The sequence below is a fragment of the Canis aureus genome, unplaced genomic scaffold (genome assembly GCF_053574225.1).
Source record: "Canis aureus isolate CA01 unplaced genomic scaffold, VMU_Caureus_v.1.0 ptg000196l_RagTag, whole genome shotgun sequence".
In the NCBI taxonomy this organism is placed as follows: Eukaryota; Metazoa; Chordata; class Mammalia; order Carnivora; family Canidae; genus Canis; species Canis aureus.
In genome coordinates, this window is record NW_027554474.1 from 175,022 (window position 1) to 193,141 (window position 18,120).

Here is an 18,120-nt window from a genome sequence, read left to right on the forward strand (position 1 = left end):
TCTCTCTCTCTTTTTTTTTTTGTTTCCACATATGAGTGAAATCATACGGTATATGTCTTTCTCTGACTGACTTACTTCACTTAGCATAATACTCTCTAGCTCCATCCACAGCATTGCAAGTGGCAAGATTTTTTTTTCCTTAGATATTATTTGAGAGAGGGAGAGAGCACCAGCAGGAGAAGGGGCAGAGGGAGTGGGAGAAGCAAGTTCTCTGCTGAGCAGGGAGCTTGATGCGGGGCTCAATCCCAGGACCCCAGGAGCATGACCTGAAGTGAAGGCAGACACTTAACTGAATGAGCCACCCAGGCGCCCCAAGATTTCATTGCTGAGTAATATTCCATTATGTGTGCATATCTGCTCATTTGTTAATTGGATTGTTTGTTTTGAGGGTGTTGAGTTTTAGAACTTCTTCATATAGTTTGGCTATTAACCCTTTATCAGATTTGTCATTTGTAAATATCTTCTCCCATTCTGTAGTTTGCCTTTTAGTTTTTTTTTTATTGTTTCCTTCCCTTTGCAAAAGCTTTCTATTTTGATGAAGTCACAAGAGTTTATCTTTGCTTTTGTTTCCCTTGTGTCAGGAGACATTTCTAGAAAGAAGTTGCTGCAGCTGATATCACAGAAGTTACTGCCTGTATCCTCCTCTAGGATTTTGATTTCATGTCTCACATTTAGGTCTTTCATCTATTTTGAATTTATTTTTGTGTATGCTGTAAGAAAGTAGTCCAGTTTCATTCTATTGCATGTGGCTGTCCAGTTTTCCCAGAAGCATTAGTTGAAGAGACTTTTTCCTACTGGATATTCTTCTCTTCTTTGTCAAAGATTAACTGACCATACAGTTGTAGGTTCATTTCTGTGTTTTCTCTTCTGTTCCATTGATCTCTATATCTATTTTTGTGCCAGAACCATACTGTTTTGATCACTATAGCTTTGTCATATAACTTGAAGTCCGGGATTGGCATCCTCCAGCTTTACTTTTCTTTTTCAATATTGCTTTGGCTATTTAGGATCTTCTGTGGTTGCATACACATTTTAGGATTGTTTATTCTAGTTCTGTGAAAAATGTTCTTGGTATTTGATAGGTATTACATTAAATGTTTAGGTTGTTTTGGCTAGTATATTTGTTCTTCCAACCCATGAAGATAGAATGTCTTTCCATTTCTTTGTGTCATCTTGAATTTCTTTCATCAATGTTTTATACTTTTCAGAGTAAAGGTCTTTCTTTCACCTCCTTGGTTAGGTTTATTCATAGGTTTCTTATGGTTTTTGGTGCAATTGTAAATGGGATTGACTCCTCAATTTCTCTTTGTGTTGTCAGCATATGTTTTGATCTAATAATTTCTACCTGTCTTGTTCAGTGTAGCACACAGTTCAATAATCTTGTAACTTTCAAAAGCTTTTCATTAACAATTGCTCCTTAAGCCCCTCAGTCTCCTTCCCCCAAGAATGTACTAACCAAAGCTGAAGCAAAGAAAAGTATAGTGCTTCTATAAATCAAAAACTCCCACAAAGATTATGGGTTTGGAAAATGGTAATTATGATTTCTGCCTCCATAGCAAGTTGAACTACTGTTTGAATACTTTAAGTGGTAATATTGCTTGCTAGCATAAGAATTCTAGTTTTTTTAAAAAAAGATTTCTTATTTATTAATGAGAGACACAGAGAGGCAGAGACACAGGCAGAGGGAAAAGCAGGCTCCCTGCAGGGAGCCCGACGTGGGACTCTATCCCAGGTCCCCAGAATCAGGTCCTGGGCTGAAGGCACGGGCTGAAGCCTGTGCTAAACCGCTGAGCCACCCAGGCTGCCCAAGAATTCTAGTTTTAAGTTCAGATAGGTTTAGATTCAAAATCTGGTTTTATCACTAATTTTGGTTTTGTCATTTTAAAAATGGAGATAATAGTTAATGGTCAGTTGCTCATGAGGTTGCTGAATGTATTAAATAACATGTCGCAGAAAAGTGTCCTTCACAGTTCTTGGCAGACAGTAGTACTCAATACATGTTATCTATAATAATGATAATAGTTATTTTAATTACTATTATATCATAAGGCAATCATTCTATTTTATATTGCTTGGCAGCTCTGTACGATATTTAGGCCATTATATATTTTCTCAGAACTTCCAGTGACTGCAGTCATATTCTGAAGTACTGGGTGTTAGGACATTGACATATGAATTTGAGGCAGGAGCACAATTAAGCCCATAACAAAAAGCTTTGGAATCTTCTCCCAGAGTATGAAACCAGAGCATAGTGACCAAGGACAGAACACAGCTAGAGCTGATTCATTGAGGTAGGGTTTCTTTGAGCGTCTTTCCATTAGTACCCAGGGCTGCCCTGACTTGACTTCTGTCCTTCGTGAGACTTGGTCCTTTGCTTTCTCTTTTTTTATGAGCAATCCCCATTCCACGTGATGCACTCTTTTCTTTTCCCTTTAAGCTAGCCAGAGTTAATTTCTATTGTTTGCAATAAAAAAAAACAAAACTAAACAAAAAAAAAAAAACCTCTGACACATACCCTGAAGTTTGTTCCCCAAGTGTGGACTCTAGACAACTTGTGCCGAAAGGTGGCATCACCCTTTGGAAGTCCTTGTGACCAGAACCAACAAATTCCCAATTTGAGTTGGACCAAAAGAAAACTCCCTATATCCCTGGGTGGCGCAGCAGTTTAGCGCCTGCCTTTGGCCCAGGGCGTGATCCCGGAGACCCGGGATCGAATCCCACGTCGGGCTCCCCGTGCATGGAGCCTGCTTCTCCCTCTGCCTGTGTCTCTGCCTCTCTCTCTGTGTGTCTCTCATGAATAAATAAATAAAATCTTAAAAAAAAAAAAGAAAACTCCCTAATTGTGTATGTGTGCAGATATTTTACTTTATGAGTGAATTAAATTACTTATATGCTTAATAATAATTTGTTCAAAGAATATATGCTGGGAAAGGATTAGGAGAAAGTGCTCTTTTTAAAAAAAAATTCTATTTATCACTGAAAAACCTTATTTTTTTTGGTTTAGTTAACAATTGTGAAAGTTCCCTTATGAAGACCAGGAAAAAAGTTGGGCTAAACGGACAGAACACAAATTCTCTGGTAAGAAATGTGTTGCTTGGTAATAAAAGGTTTCGAGTGAAAGTCAAACCCATAATGCTTGATTTACAGGGTGGCTCTGACAAAGACTACTATTTATACTCAATGTTCATCCTCTATCTCCCCTTTTTATGGTATTAGACTATTTTAGTTGGGTCCATGGCCACCCGGAATAAAGGTGACATCTTCCAGCCTCTCTTGCAGCCAGTTGTGGCCATATGACTATAGCTATTGGATGAGTTACATGGACAGTTTTATGGTTTGTACCCTCCCCTTCTCTTTTATTCCTTGCCATGACTAATTATGGATCTAGTGGGCTCTATTAGACAATGCAGACAAGGGCAACATCTAGAAGAGCACTAGGCCAAGAGAGAAGGAACATGGCCATCTGCTGATTTTATGGGACAGACCCTTGGCACCACCTTGAATACTAAGATCCTTAGTATTGGAGAAAAATAAGCTTCTCAAAAAAAAAATAAGCTTCTCTGTTGTTTTAGGCTCTGTATTTTGGTTTAACCTGCAACAGTATCTATGTCCTATCTGATATAGTGGCCATTAATATGCTTTTTATCCTTGATTAAATATGGGGGTAATAGAGCAGCCCGGGTGGCTCAGTGGTTTAGGCCGCCTTCAGCCCATGCTGTGATCCTGGAGACCCGGGATCGAGTCCCACATCAGTCTCCCTGCATGGAGCCTACTTCTCCCTCTACTTCTCTCTCTCTCTCTCTCATGAATAAATAAATAAAAATCTTTAAAAAAATATGGGGGTAATAGTGGTAAATGGGACTATAACCAAATTAGAACTGTTGGTAATGAGTTGTATTCAACATGCTCAGTGAACGATGAACATGTACAATATTCACTTTTATCATATGTTGAAAGTGAGAGGAAGGCCCTCAACTTCAGTAAGAAATGTTATATTATATATTTCAATTCCTCTTAAAAAATGCTAGCAAAGAGCATTGCCATGATTTCAAGAGGTTTGCCAAAGTAGCTTGTATTGCAGTATAGTGGGTTTTGTTAATGGCCTGATCCTATCACTTCAGAGCCAAAAACAACTTAATTTCTTGATGTTTAAGAGAAAAAAAGAGAATTTCTTAATAAAATCAAACTCTGGTGCAAACAGCTCTATCATGCTGTGTATAAGTCCTTTCAAACATCAAATACTCAATTTTCTTCCATCTTCAGAGGAAAAAAATAATGACATCATATTGGGCACATTATAAAACCACATACATATGCTGTAACAGAAGTGGGAATGCTTTTCAGAGTCAAATGGAACCAAAGAATGGAAATCATTTGCCCCTAACTTCCAACTCAAAGCATACAACAGTCCAGCTCTTGAGTGTGGTATGTTCCTTGATTTGGTCTTTGACAGAATGCTGAAAGTAGTCCTCAATTGGAAGTTTGTCCATAATTTCAATCCAAATATCCAGAGCCATTTGTCAGATCCATAAAACATTTTCTGCCAGTTCTGATGACCTATAATTGTGAGTTAGCATTTTTTTATCTAATAGAATAAAAAATGAAAAATAAAACCATTTGAACTTGGAATCTAATCTAGCACTTTAGCTATCCATTTTTGAGGTTGATGTCAATTTTTGGTGAAAAGATTTCAAATCTTAAAATCTTTCTAACAATTACATAGTTTCTCTTTAATATTCTCATGAGTGTTCTTTTAAAAATTACCTAAAATGGATGTCTCCTATGTACATCTAGTGTCTAATAAGAGCATCTTGTGTTCCAAAAGTCAAGGAAAACCTTTTTTTTCAGAGTTTACATTTTCAGATTCTTTAGGGCTAAGATTCTTAACTGGGATCCATGAGTGAATTTATGAGTCTATGAGCCCACTCACTGAAATTACATCAAAATTTTGAGGATGCAGAGCCATAGCTTTCATCAGATTCACACAAACATTCATAACCCCCAAATAGACTAAGAGCTTATAAGATATTGGATAATAGATACTAAATAAGTGTTTAATATAACCTGGCTCTATACCATTAAAATATTAAAACAGTTCAATCCTTTTGCAATGATGAAAGCAAAATATCTATTGCAACAGCCCACAGTTTTCAAACCTTATTATTTTTCCTCAGTTGTACCAAGTCTTGATACTGTGATACTGAAGCCAGAGCCCTGCAGTGGCTGCTTAATGGAGAATATAACTCAAGATTGGAATAAGAGTTTGATGTTTACTGCATCAGTTTCAAAGTCCAGCTGTAAATATACTATAGTTGAGAAACAGAGCAATATAATCTTTTCAAGCTTGAAAAAACAGTGATGCATAGCCAAATACTTTGAACTGTTTGCTTAAGAACAAATCTATTTCAAGATTTGATTACCACTAACTCAGACTTTTTCATCACTAAGTCCTTTCAATTCCATATCATGTGTTTCAAATTTTGTCTGCATAACTTATTTTTGTTCTACTTTTCTGTCAAAAACAATGTGGAAATCCCAGGTTATATAATTGAGGACTTGGAGAGGCCATATACATCTAGCCAACCAAAATAAAATGAAAGCTATTATCATGAAACATGCTTAAGGAAGTGTATCCTTTGTTCGGGTAAAGAGTGCCAACATTTGTGATCTTAGAATGAAGTCAAAGGAAACTAAAATGGGTTTTCCTTAATGCAACCATGTGCAGAATCACTCTTTACCAAACATATGATCCATAAAAATATTTGTGCATATTTAGATACCCATGAGAACAAATCAATTTCAAGTAAAATAATAATGTATTATTTTTATAATATACCTGCAGGCTGAAGTCATCCCATTCATCTTCCTTACTTGGGTTTATTATCCTACACATTTGATAAGTCAAGTGGAAGCCTCTCTGCACACCCTCTCTGTATATAGAGCAGACACCAAACTGCTAATTTCTTTCTTCCTCCTTCCTTGTGTCAGGTTGACCATGCAACACATTTGAATTACTGTTAGAAGGTAAATGTTGCATGGCTTTGAACCAATATCTCTCCTGTCTATAGAGTTTTAAATTCACATGTGGGTGTTCTAGAAAGAGGAGGTTACCAATGTGTAGAGTTGTGAAGAGTCACCAAGGAAGGCAATTTAGATTTCTTTGTGGAGGGGTCAAGAGAGTAGGAGATTTTTCTGATAGGTACCTGATGGAATAAGGAAAACATTTCTCTATGGGGTGGCAGTGGAGAAAGGCTGACCATTACTGGACTGGCTATTGTATAAAATTGCCACAAAAATGCTTAATAAAGAGAAAATGAACAGCATATGGACTCTGGTTGAGGCTTCATGAAAACATTCAGGGAAAGAAAGAACAAAGGGCAATCTTTCCAATGTATATAGAAGAAGTAAGATGTTTTCCTAAGTTTTTCTATCACTGTCAGCATTTGGGATGGAAATATGCTGTAGGAAAAAGATTAACTCCAGTTTGCTTAGAAAGAATTTTCCCTGAAAATAATCCTGTGTGTTTTTAATATGTCGGGTTACATTGCCAATCAGTTCTATTTGGTAATTTTCAGTATGATTTCTTTTTAACCCATGAATTATTTAGAAGTAGGTTTTAAAATTTCTGAATTTATCAATTTCTTGGCTCTCTTTAGCTATTGATTGCATTTGTAACTTTGTTGCATTGTATTTTTGAGTTGTGTTTGTGGTCAAGTGGTGATCAGTTTTTGAAAATGTTCAATGTGTGCTTGAAATTAATATGTATATGCCATATTTATTTATAGGACTGTATACATATACAACATATATATGTATACACACACATATATATGTTATGTCAAGCTTAATAATTCTGTTGTTCAGATTTTCTCAATTTCTACTTAATTTTGATCTATTCAATCTGCCTCTCAGAAAGGTATGTTAACCTTTTTCTGCTATGATCTATATGATTTTCCACTATGATCTAAATTGTTAGCCACCCCTTCCTGCCACCTCTTGTTTTTCTGCTTACTTTTTGGCATGTATTTTGAGGTTATGTTTTTAGGTGGATACATAATCAGAATAATTATGTCTTCCTGGTAAATTTATCACTAAGTAGCTCTTGATCTTTAATAATGCTGTTTTGTGCTTAAATCTGTTTAGTATACATCACCTTTTCTTTGGTTCCTATTTATCTGGTGTTGTGATCATCACTGGTTGCTCAACCAGCATCCATTTATCCCTCTTCTAGTAGAACCAGGACCTCAGTTTTGTTCAGGTAGCCACCTCTTTCTCACACAGCTAAGTGTCTCAGGAGAAGGTTTGTTTGGTTTAAGGGTGAATCCATTCTTTTTTTCAGTTGATAGATCATTAGGCGTGGGATTCAGTGCTGGCCAAAATGAAGTGTGTGGGTAGGTAGGGAGTCTTTGGGAAAGTGTCCTTCTTCTGAGCAAGAGCTGGGGTCTCTTATTTCCACCTGGATATTGCTGTTTCTGGTATGACACCCAGAATCGCTGCAACCATCTCGTTAGAAGCCTAAAAACCCAAACAGGGATGTCAGAGCACAGAGATGGAAAAGACCTGGGTCCTTTATACAACCATTTGCCTAATTTCTTCTTGCATATCCTTTTAATTTTTTATGTGTAACTTTCCTTCTAGTGCCTTATATAACCTGAATGAAGTTGATTAGCTTCAGACCTGAACACAGGTTTTTTTCTTAACCTCTTAAGAGGTACATTCTTCCATTTATATTCATTTACTAATATATTTGCTCTTCTGTCATCTTATTTTGCTGTTTTCAACTTCTTTTGCTTTTTAATCTTTTGTCATATATACTAACTTTTATCTATTTTTTTCTTGATAACTTTTGTAATCAGGGCAGCCCCGGTGACCCAGTGGTTTAGTGCCGCCTTCCGCCTGGGATGTGATCCTGGAGACCTGGGATCGAGTCACACGTCGAGCTCCCTGCATGGAGCCTGCTTCTCCCTCTGCCTGTGTCTCTGCCTCGCTTTCTCTCTCTGTCTGTGTCTGTCATGAATAAATAAATAAAATCTTTAAAAAAAACTTTTGTAATCATGTTTTCATTCTGCAAGCAGGTGCCTTTAAAAATAAGAAAAATTCTCAATGTTCAATGCCAGTTTTATAAAAGCAAAAATTGATACAATTAAATGGTAGCAAGAATGAAATAAATCATATATATACATGTAATGAGATGTTGATAAGCAAATGAAGTGGTAATATTGATATTCACCTGGAAAAAAATTTTAAGAGATAATGATAAAAACAGTTTGTAAAATTCTATGTACAGTTGACCTTTTGTGACTTCCTATAGTTTGTTCCCATTCCCTTTATATTTAGCAGAAATTCTGTTATGTTTCTGGCATGTAACGCCACTTTTCCTAGTTTCCACATCTAGTTCAGGCTTTCTTCTATTTTTATCTTCCATTGGTCCTATCATTAGCCTGAGTGGTGGTGTAAGAATTAGAGTTTTTATTTCTTCTGTAAGTCTTTTTTTCCCTTTAGTGTTGGGTTTCATTCATTCGTTCCTTCAATAAATAATAGTGACTACCAACTAAGTGCCAGGTATTTAAGTGTTAAGGTTAAGTATTTATGCTTAATTGTAATATTTTATCATCTATAAACTAAAAACAAAAGAGGCTGGAAGATAGAAGGTGTTAGAAAATAAAAGCCCAATAAGGTAGCTTTGACTATGAATGAATAGGAGAGATAACTTCTCATTATGTATTTGTTGTTTTCCAACTGAGTAAGTAGAGTAGTGATCAGAAGAGAGTTCAAGGAAAGTAAGAGATTAGTAAATCTGAAGTTCCTCTTATTATTTTTTTAAAGATTTCTTTATTTTTAAAGATTTCTTCCCAGCAAGTGGGAAGGGAGAGACAGAGGGTGAGAATCCCAAGCAGCCTCCCTGCTGCGCCCAAGAGCCCAACGCAGAGCTCAATGTCATGACCCATGAAATCATGACCTGAGCTGAAATCACTAATACTTAACTGAGCCACCCAGATGCCCCAGTTTAAAGCTGGTTTCAAGGTGTGAATCTTATTCTACAACTTACCAGGAAAATCCTGCCATGTCACTATGTAAGAAAATCAATAGCCTTTTAATTATCTATGCTTCAGTTTCCTCTGTAAAATGGGCTAAAAAAAAATAGTGACCCTTCTAGGTCTAGCCTAAGGATTGAGTAAATACAGGCAAATGGAGTAATAATGACATAGCTATTATATATTATAATGATATTACATATTACTACATGATATTAATAAATTCTATTATATAATGATATTATATTAATATGTCAGGCACTTTGTACTTACTTTTCATATGTTAGCTAGCCCCTTTAATCCTCATGTACCCTATGAAGTCAGTGTGATCTTTCTTATTTTGCAGATGAGGTTTAGAGGCTTACTCAAAACATTTTCCCCAGGAAATAAATTTTTTTTCCCTAGAAATTTCAAAGATATGAAGACTAGTAATTACAGGGAAAAAAACCTGAAATTATGCTTTTTTAGAAGGCCAAAGTTATTGTTAATTTAAGAATAAATGTATCACCCACAGTTGTTCTCACCAATTACATTTTGTTGAAATGAAAATAGAATTTATTGAGATGATAATTGCATACGGGACAACTATTTGCATTGGAATGTTTTTGGTTTTATTTGGAATTGAGCAGGAAGCACAAGAACCTTTGTTTTGATTTAAAGATTTTATTTATTTATTCATGAGAGAGAGGCAGAGACATAGGCAGAGGGAGAAGTAGGCTCCCTACAGGGAGCCCGATATGGGACTTGATCCTGGGACTCCAGGATCACGCCCTGGGTGTGAAGGCAGGTGCTAACCCGCTGAGCCACCCAGGTGTCCCGCACAAGAACCTTTGACTCTGTGGAAGACCCATTGTGAGAAATGGGATTCACACTCTCACACATTTAGTGACACAATAACTGAGAAGAGGAGAAGGCTTTGTAGCACCTATTATGCTTTTTAATACATAGAATTGTTGCTTTTCTTTAAGAGAGAAATGCAAGAGATCCAAGCTAAGGTTTACTCCCTGAGAATGTTCTATAACCTGTCATGGTTTGTTACACAATAACCTGCCATTGTTTGTTTCTTAATATTTGCCTACTTATTCACCCAAATCAGAGCCCAGTCAAGGACAGTTTATTCCTGCTCCCCTTCTGTCACCTGCATTACCTGAAGCAGGCAATTTACTGGCTCCCTCCACTGCACACTTCCCCACTGAGTACCTGCTATGTGAGGTGAGTGAGATGGAGTCTCCATGTTGTAGTCTCTACAGAACCCAATGAAATCAGCATAAATCCATTCCTTGCCTTGGTTCCTCAGGGATGGATACAGTTAAGTCTAAAGCAATCTATGTTGTCATTACCTGAGTCCGTTCAATCAGCGGAAAGCCCAGAGGTTTACTCAGTGGCTCGAGGAAGTGAAACTCTTTTGAATGGAGTGATGTGAGGATATGACCTTTGGAATTGCTGCAGCCCTTTTGCAACTATGAGGGAACCCAGCTGAGGAAGACAACATACAGTAGAGGGGACAGCCAACATAATTTCAGACAATAAAATTCAAACTATAATGGAAGTTTACTTGAAGATCACTCTACCTTTGGAGAGTGGTTACAAGGTCCAGTAAATTCCCTTTTTTATTTTATTTTATTTTATTTTATTTTATTTTTATTTTTTTTAAAGATTTTATTTATTTATTCATGATAGTCACACACAGAGAGAGAGAGAGAGGGGCAGAGACACAGGCAGAGAGAGAAGCAGGCTCCATGCACCGGAAGCCCGACGTGGGATTGGATCCCGGGTCTCCAGGATCGCGCCCTGGGCCAAAGGCAGGCGCCAAACTGCTGCGCCACCCAGGGATCCCTCCCTTTATTTTAAATGCCATTTTGAGTTAGGGTTTCTGCTTTCCAACTACATGCATCTTAGTGCTGACAGTGGTGTCAGACAACAGGCTTGTAGAGAAATGTATGAAATCCAGGACTGTTTATTTAGCCATATGGTAACATAGTCAATAATAACTTGGTTTTTATTATTGCAGCTGATTAACTGCTTCCTGATGTCTTTTGTGTGTACCCTACATTGTATTATCTTTCTCACTTTTGATGTGGTCCGTACACATTTGTGTTCCTTCTTTTTGTTCATCCTTGGTGATCTGGCTCAACATCTTTCCTTGGTTCTCTAAATTGCCTTTCAGAACTTTGCACAGTTCTGCTCCTCCAATTTGGCAGGCTTTTCCCTGTCCTGCACTTCCCATATAGTTTGTTCACCTGCCAAAATTGTTTGTTTAAAGAGCATCCAGCTCTTCTGGAATCCTTTCTTCCCATCAAGTCTTTTTTTTTTCCTCGTCAGTGCCCTACACTTGTTGAAATTTGCTTTCCCAGAACTGATTATTTTTCCCTCATCAGCTTCTTTCCTTTTCCTTAGGAAAGGAACTTTTTTTTTTTATTACTTTTACAGAAGCTTTAGTTCTCTTTTAAGTCTTTATTAACTCTGCCATTATTGAGAATTGATTTTAAAAGGACTTTTCCCTTATGATGCATTTTTAAGCAAGTAACTATCTCCAGTATATTTTAAATCTATTTCACAGTTTGTGGTTGACCCATTTTCTACAGACAATATCGGGGAAGTTAGAAACCTGTCTGATCACTACACTGGGGTATTTGGATTCCTGTCCTTGTATAATTCCAGTCCTTGTATAATCTGCTAAAATAGCTATAATTATCCCCCACCCCACTCCTAGCTCATCATATGCATACCTCTTTTCAAAGTGACTTTGTAGCTTTTTTGACCCATGACTTCAAATGCAGCAGAGGTGATGTACTAGTTTTTCCTAGGATTCAAGAAGCCTTGTATACATGTGCTTGTTCTCTTAGAACTTGGCCCAGCCTCCATGTGAACAAACACTGGTTAGCTTACTGGAGGATGAGAGACTCCATGGGAGATTCATGTCAGCTCATCTGTCCCAGGTGAGGCCCTAGACATATGAGAGCCCAGCTAGTAAAAGCAAAGCTAACCTCCCGATGATAGCAGATGCATGAGGGTGCCCAGCTGAGTCTATTCCAAATTGCTGACCAGCAGAATTACTAGCTAAATAAGTGGTTGTTTGGAATGGTTTGTTAACCAACAAAAACTAATTGATAGAGAAATATTTAAATCTCTGAGGATACCATCATGGAAGGAGAGTGCTAGGAATGGGGGAGGCTATGGGAAAGGAAAATTGGTGGTAAGGAAGAAAGAGCCCAACAGGGCAGGCAATGTCAGTCAGAGGTCAACTGTGAGAATGGCTGGTAGGCAGAGCTGAGGTTGGTATTACAGAGTAAGTTTTCTTTAGTCCTGCCCTAACCCCAGAATCTCCCACAAATGACTCCTACTCATGTTTGCCTTGGATGCGTGGTATTTTTCAGAATCAAAGAAAAGAGGTTGTGTTTCATATCTGCAATCACAAGGGTATGAAGGGAGGAAGGAAAGGGGAGTAGTTGCCAGAAGTGAGACTTGGGTTAACTGAACATCTAGAAGAACCAAGCAATGATTAGAATTGTGCAGTAAGTCAGAAAGATAGGCCCCACCCAAGAATTCCTGGAAATATTCAAAGTGTTGAGTTTTTTTCTCCTATGTAGGTTCAAGCCAATTTTATCTAAATCTTAGTGCATAAGATCACCCCACAAACCAGAGAATGTTCAGTCACCAGGAGCCATCAGGTAATACAAGCTTCTGTCTATCAGATACGTTGTGTCTTCATTTGTTTCAAAAGCTTAAGGTGGCTACTGAAAACATGGTATGGCACACCAGTTCAGGTCTGGCATTGGTAAGAAGTCATTTTAATTAATTCATTGCTAATGTTTCTTTTAGTACATCTGGGATCAAAAGAGAAATCTGCTCACCAACCAATGTAAAAAGCCAGGCAACAGCAAAACAGGTGTGAAGTTAAAACTGAATTCTTGGGTGTGTTTGAGGTAGAGGGAACAATGCAGGCAAGATGTAGAAGCAGGACGGTACAGCGTATTTGGGGAAGAGAAACAGTTTAGTCTGGCTGATTATAGTGGACAGTTGTTTGAAATACCATATGATGTATTTTTCCTCCCTATTATTTCCAGAGTTAGTATTTTTTATTTGTTTGTTCGGGTAGTTGGTTGTTTTGAAAACCCTGCAGCCTTCCCTCCATTAAACAAAGAAGATGAAGATAATTTTTTGCAGGGAAAGGGAGACTGAACACTGTCCAGAACAAAGTCCTCGCTCAGCTCTAAGTTTCAAACTAGATTTTTAAAATAAAGTCTGGAGATAAATAATAGTCTCAAAAAATTAGACTTTCAAATACTCTGCAGTGCTAGAAAATCAAAAGAGTGCTTTTGTGCAGTGATGGGGAGAGGGTATGAAAGAGAACTGGGGGTGCTGTTGGTGTCCACTCATTGATCTGTATGATCTTGATCTTATATGGATGTTTGCTGTGAGAACTTTAATTGAGCTACATACTCATAATTGTATAAATAACTGAATGAATAATCAATAGAAAAAAAATAGCCTTTCAAGCAATAGAGGAATGTTTTCTCAAATGTCTTGGAGCAGAGTTTTTATTTGAAGAACCAAAGTTTTGAGAGGTGGCCTCAGAGAAAGATGAAGAATACCATTAAAAAATGTGCCCAAACATAGAGGAGAATGAAAACCTTCTACTTTGGGAGGAGATGCCTGGGAATGCAAGGAAGAAAAGGGGAAGAGGTTGCTTGCAAGCTCTTGTCCCACTTGGAGTTTGAGGGAAACAAAACAATATTAGGGATAGCTTGAGTAGGGGCAAGCCTCAGACAAGTTCCTGTGTCAGCAAAGCATCCCAGAGGAAGATGCCCCAGCACACCTGGCTGGGAGGGACATCTAAGTTGGTGAGCTCAGAGCAGCCTCATAAGATCCTCTTACAGCTTTAAGATGCTGGGAAAGTTGCCGACACATCCCAGCCCTCCAAGAGGGCCCAGCAGTGTGGTGACCTGGATGCCAGAAGAGGCCAGGGGTCCTCAAGAGAAGCTGCTGAGATGAGGCCTTCCCTCTTGACTAGGATCCATGGAGGACTCCAGGCATCAGCACAGTTGCCAGCACAACACCCCAAACTCCAGCCACACATCAGCAGCCACCAACACAATATGCCCAGCGACCATGAGAGCCCAAACTCCCTGCAGTGTGACAGGGAGGCAGACTGGTGATGCAACCATCAGGGAAACATAACTTACCTAGAGGCTCCTCTATGCCTCCCAGGAATCCTCCCTGCCTACAAGGTGCCAGTGAGGGAAGCAGGTGAGAAAAGGGAGAACACTCAAGAAGTGGGCAAACCCTGAAAAATGCCAAAGTTAATCCAAAAGAGCTATTCTTCTAAATCAAGAGAGGCTGGACACTTTTATTTGGCAAAATCAAGTTTTTCAACCATCAGCAGAAAGGCATGTAAAAATTAAAGTTCTATGAATTTCTGCACATCAAGTCAACATATGTGATTTTTTTTGTTGTTTTGGACCAGAGTACATGTAGAATATATTTGAAAAAGAATAGTGGGAGAGAAGACCGGTGAGGTAGATTGAAATTAGAACACAAAAGTATTCTATAAAGGAAGGGAAATCGAAGACATTTATGTTAGTTTCCTTGATCTCTGAATAGAAGGGCCAGGACTACATCTGATCATCTAAGAATATTTATTTAGAATGTTATTATTATTATCATCATCATCATAATTATTACTTTTAGAAGGTTATTATTAATGTTTTTTTCCTGGGAGACATTATGCTAAGTGAAATAAGCCACTCACAGAAGGACAAATACTGAATGATTCCACTTCAATGAGATTTTCTGTGACTATTCTAAAATGAACTCAGAGAAGCAGAAAAACGAATAGTAGTTGCCAGGGGTGGGGGCTGGGAGGGAATGGGAAGATGGTCAATGGCTATAAAGTTTCACTTATGATACATGAATAAGTTTTAAAAAATTTTAGAATATTCTAGAAACTACAACACATTGCCTATAGTTAACAATTTGTTAAGCAGGTAGGTTTCATGTTACTATACACACACACACACACACACACGTGACACAAGGAAACTTTGTTTTTAAATATTTTATTTATTTATGAGACAGAGAGACAGAGACGCAGGCAGAGGGAGAAGCAGGCTCCACGCAGGGAGCCCGATGGGGGACTCGATCCCGGGCCTCCAGGACCACCTCTGGACTGAAGGCAGGCACTAAACCTCTGAGCCACCCAGGGATCCCCGACACAAGGAAACTTTGGAAGGTGTTGGCTATGTGTATTACCTTAACTGTGGTGCTGGTATCATGAGTGTTTGCATATGTCCAAACTCATCAAACTGTACAGATTAAATCTATGCAGTTATTTGCATATTAATTAAAATTCAATAGAGTTTTTTTTTTTTTTAAAGAATAAATTGAGGGTTTTCCAATGCTCAATAAGGAATTCCTCATTCCTTAAAAATAGATCTGCCCTATGACCCAGCAATTGCACTGCTGGGGATTTACCCCAAAGATTCAGATGCAGTGAAACGCCGGGTCACCTGCACCCCGATGTTTCTAGCAGCAATGTCCACAATAGCCAAACTGTGGAAGGAGCCTCGGTGTCCATCGAAAGATGAATGGATAAAGAAGATGTGGTCTATGTATACAATGGAATATTACTCAGCCATTAGAAACGACAAATACCCACCTTTTGCTTCGACGTGGATGGAACTGGAGGGTATTATGCTGAGTGAAATAAGTCCATCGGAGAAGGACAGACATTATATGGTCTCATTCATTTGGAGAATATAAAAAATAGTGACAGGGAATAAAGGGGAAAGGAGAAAAAATGAGTGGGAAATATCAGCGAGGGTGACAGAACATGAGACTCCTAACTCTGGGAAACGAACCAGGAGTGGTGGAAGGGGAGGTGGGCAGGGGGATGGGGTGACTGGGTGATGGGCACTGAGGGGGGCACTTGATGGGATGAGCACTGGGTGTTATTCTATATGTTGGCAATTGAACACCAATAAAAAATAAATAAAAAAAAAGGAATTCCTCATTCCTTCTTTGGAACATCAGTCCTCTGCCTAAAGGGCTAAAAGAGAAATATTCTTTCTCAGGAAATTATTACCAGTATTATCCAAAAATGAAAATCTCACACAGCCACCATCCAGGGCAGGTCCATTTGAGCTCTGTTGGGCTCATAAGCAGAATCTGCAGAGCTGAGAAGCTGGACCGCAAGTCTTGGCAAGAGCACATCTGTCTCACACATTTGTCTGATGCATTCATAGGCAGAGAAGAAGACAGGACTCTCCTTTACACCTTCACATTTGTTGTTTTAGCTCATAATTAGTTCAGATTAAAAGAATAACCCAAATAAATTGACTTCAGAGAGCACAATGTGTTAGCTCATCTTCTGTTTTAAATCAGCATCAGCTGGTGTTTATTGCTTCAACAAGACAGTGTAACTAAGATGACCCCTTAAGGTTTTACACCTTGCAAGTGAAGATTGGGAATAACAGCCAAAGCTTTTAAAAAGCAACACATGGGTCTAGCTGTGAGCTCCTCCCGATGTGTGCACAACACTCCAATAAGACGAGGTTTGGTTGGTGCTACCATGGCCTTGCAGTGGAGGTGCATAAAGCTGGAGGGAAAGAGCGCGCAGGTGCAGACAGCAGCATTTGCAAGCAGTCAGGAAACCGGCCTTACTGTCTTTACAGGACTGTTTGTATGGAAGTTTGGATTGCATCCACAGTGCAAATTGCACAAATTCTCATCGCAGCTCTCACCGAGGAAAGAGCTCTAATAGCTCCAGAACAAACTTTTCAGAGGCCTTCAGCCTTTTTCTCTCTCAAAAAGTGCAGTATTATACATGGTAGTTGCAGAAGAGACATATTTCCCCTTTAGCACAACCTAGACATCACACAGTGGAACTTATGAGAGTTAATGTTCATTTTTTAGGCCATTTTGGTACTATTAGTGGCATAGTTGCAAGGCCTTACTATTTTCCCAAAAGTATGACTATACCTTCTTAAATGCCTAATTTGCACTCACTGAATCACACACTGGAAGAACTTGGCTCCTTCAGGATTTAAAATATACTGAACCTACTGAAGCAGCTTGAGGGGATTCTTTGTCTATGAGTCAGTGACCGTGAAGCTGTTGGAATGCTTAGGAAACAGAGGTCCTTCTAGAGAGACAGTGTGTGAGTGTATCTCAAGTCCACTGACTCTGCTGGTAAGGATGCCCCAAACCACCTTTTCTAATGATAAATTTGAGGAGTTAAGTCTTAAAAATAACTGTATCTAATTCAGCAATTCCACTCCTGCTTGTCTACCCAAAAGAACTCAAAGCAAGGGCTTGAACAGATATTTGTACACCCACGTTCAGAGTAGCCAAATGATGGGAACAACCTGAGTGCCCCTCAGTGGGTGAATGGTTAAAGAAAAGGTGGTATATACTTACAATGGAATAGAATCCATCCCTGAAATGGAAGGAAATTCTGAAGACATGCTGAGTGAAATAAACCAAACACAAAAGACCAAATACTATATGATTCCACTTATATGAGGTTCCTAGAACTGTCAAATTCATGGAGACAGAAAGTAGAATGGTGATTACCAGGGGCTGAAGGAGGAGTTATTGTTTAATGGGTAGTTTCAATTTGGGGTTCTGGAGATGGGTTGTGGTGATGGTCACACAACAATGTGAATGAACTTAATGCCACTGAACTGTACATTGAAAAATGGCCACACTGGTAAATTTTATGTCATTTATATTTTACCATAATAAAAAACATTTAAAAATAACTGTATCAGGGGCACTTGGGTGACTCAGTTGGTTAAGCATCTGCCTTCAACTCAGGTCATGACCCCAGAGTCCTGGGATGGAGCCCCACATTGGGCTCTCTGCTCAGCAAGGGAGCCTGCTTCTCCATCTCCCTCTGCCCCTCCCCAGCTCATTCTCTCTCTCAAATAAATAAAAAATCTTTTTAAAAAATAACTTTACCCCAAATATAATGCTGACTATAGCCTTCTAGATGAATTTCATTGAAATTCAAAATTCATACAAATTTGAATTTAAAAAATCATCATGCAATAGAAAGAGCATGACTGAAACATCTGTCAGAAGG

General features: G+C 38.5%; 2 long non-coding RNA genes across 4 annotated transcripts in view; one reads left to right on the forward strand and one right to left on the reverse strand.

The window, feature by feature from the left end:
- LOC144309722 (uncharacterized) overlaps window positions 1-8,037 on the forward strand; it is a 49,835-nt gene extending 41,798 nt beyond the window's left edge. Inside the window, exons 3-4 of the long non-coding RNA XR_013375627.1 lie at window positions 3,005-3,078; window positions 7,857-8,037. This is a non-coding gene — a long non-coding RNA (uncharacterized LOC144309722). The remainder of the gene's footprint in view (window positions 1-3,004; window positions 3,079-7,856) is intronic.
- The window catches only part of LOC144309721 (uncharacterized), a 32,037-nt gene extending 22,550 nt beyond the window's left edge, over window positions 1-9,487 (reverse strand). For 2 of the 3 annotated variants that reach the window (XR_013375624.1, XR_013375626.1), the window contains exon 1: window positions 7,154-7,574. This is a non-coding gene — a long non-coding RNA (uncharacterized LOC144309721). Of the gene's footprint in view, window positions 1-7,153; window positions 7,575-9,308 lie in introns of those variants that run through there. The other variant, XR_013375625.1, reaches the window with a different exon arrangement.
- Between the last annotated feature and the right edge of the window lie 8,633 nt (window positions 9,488-18,120).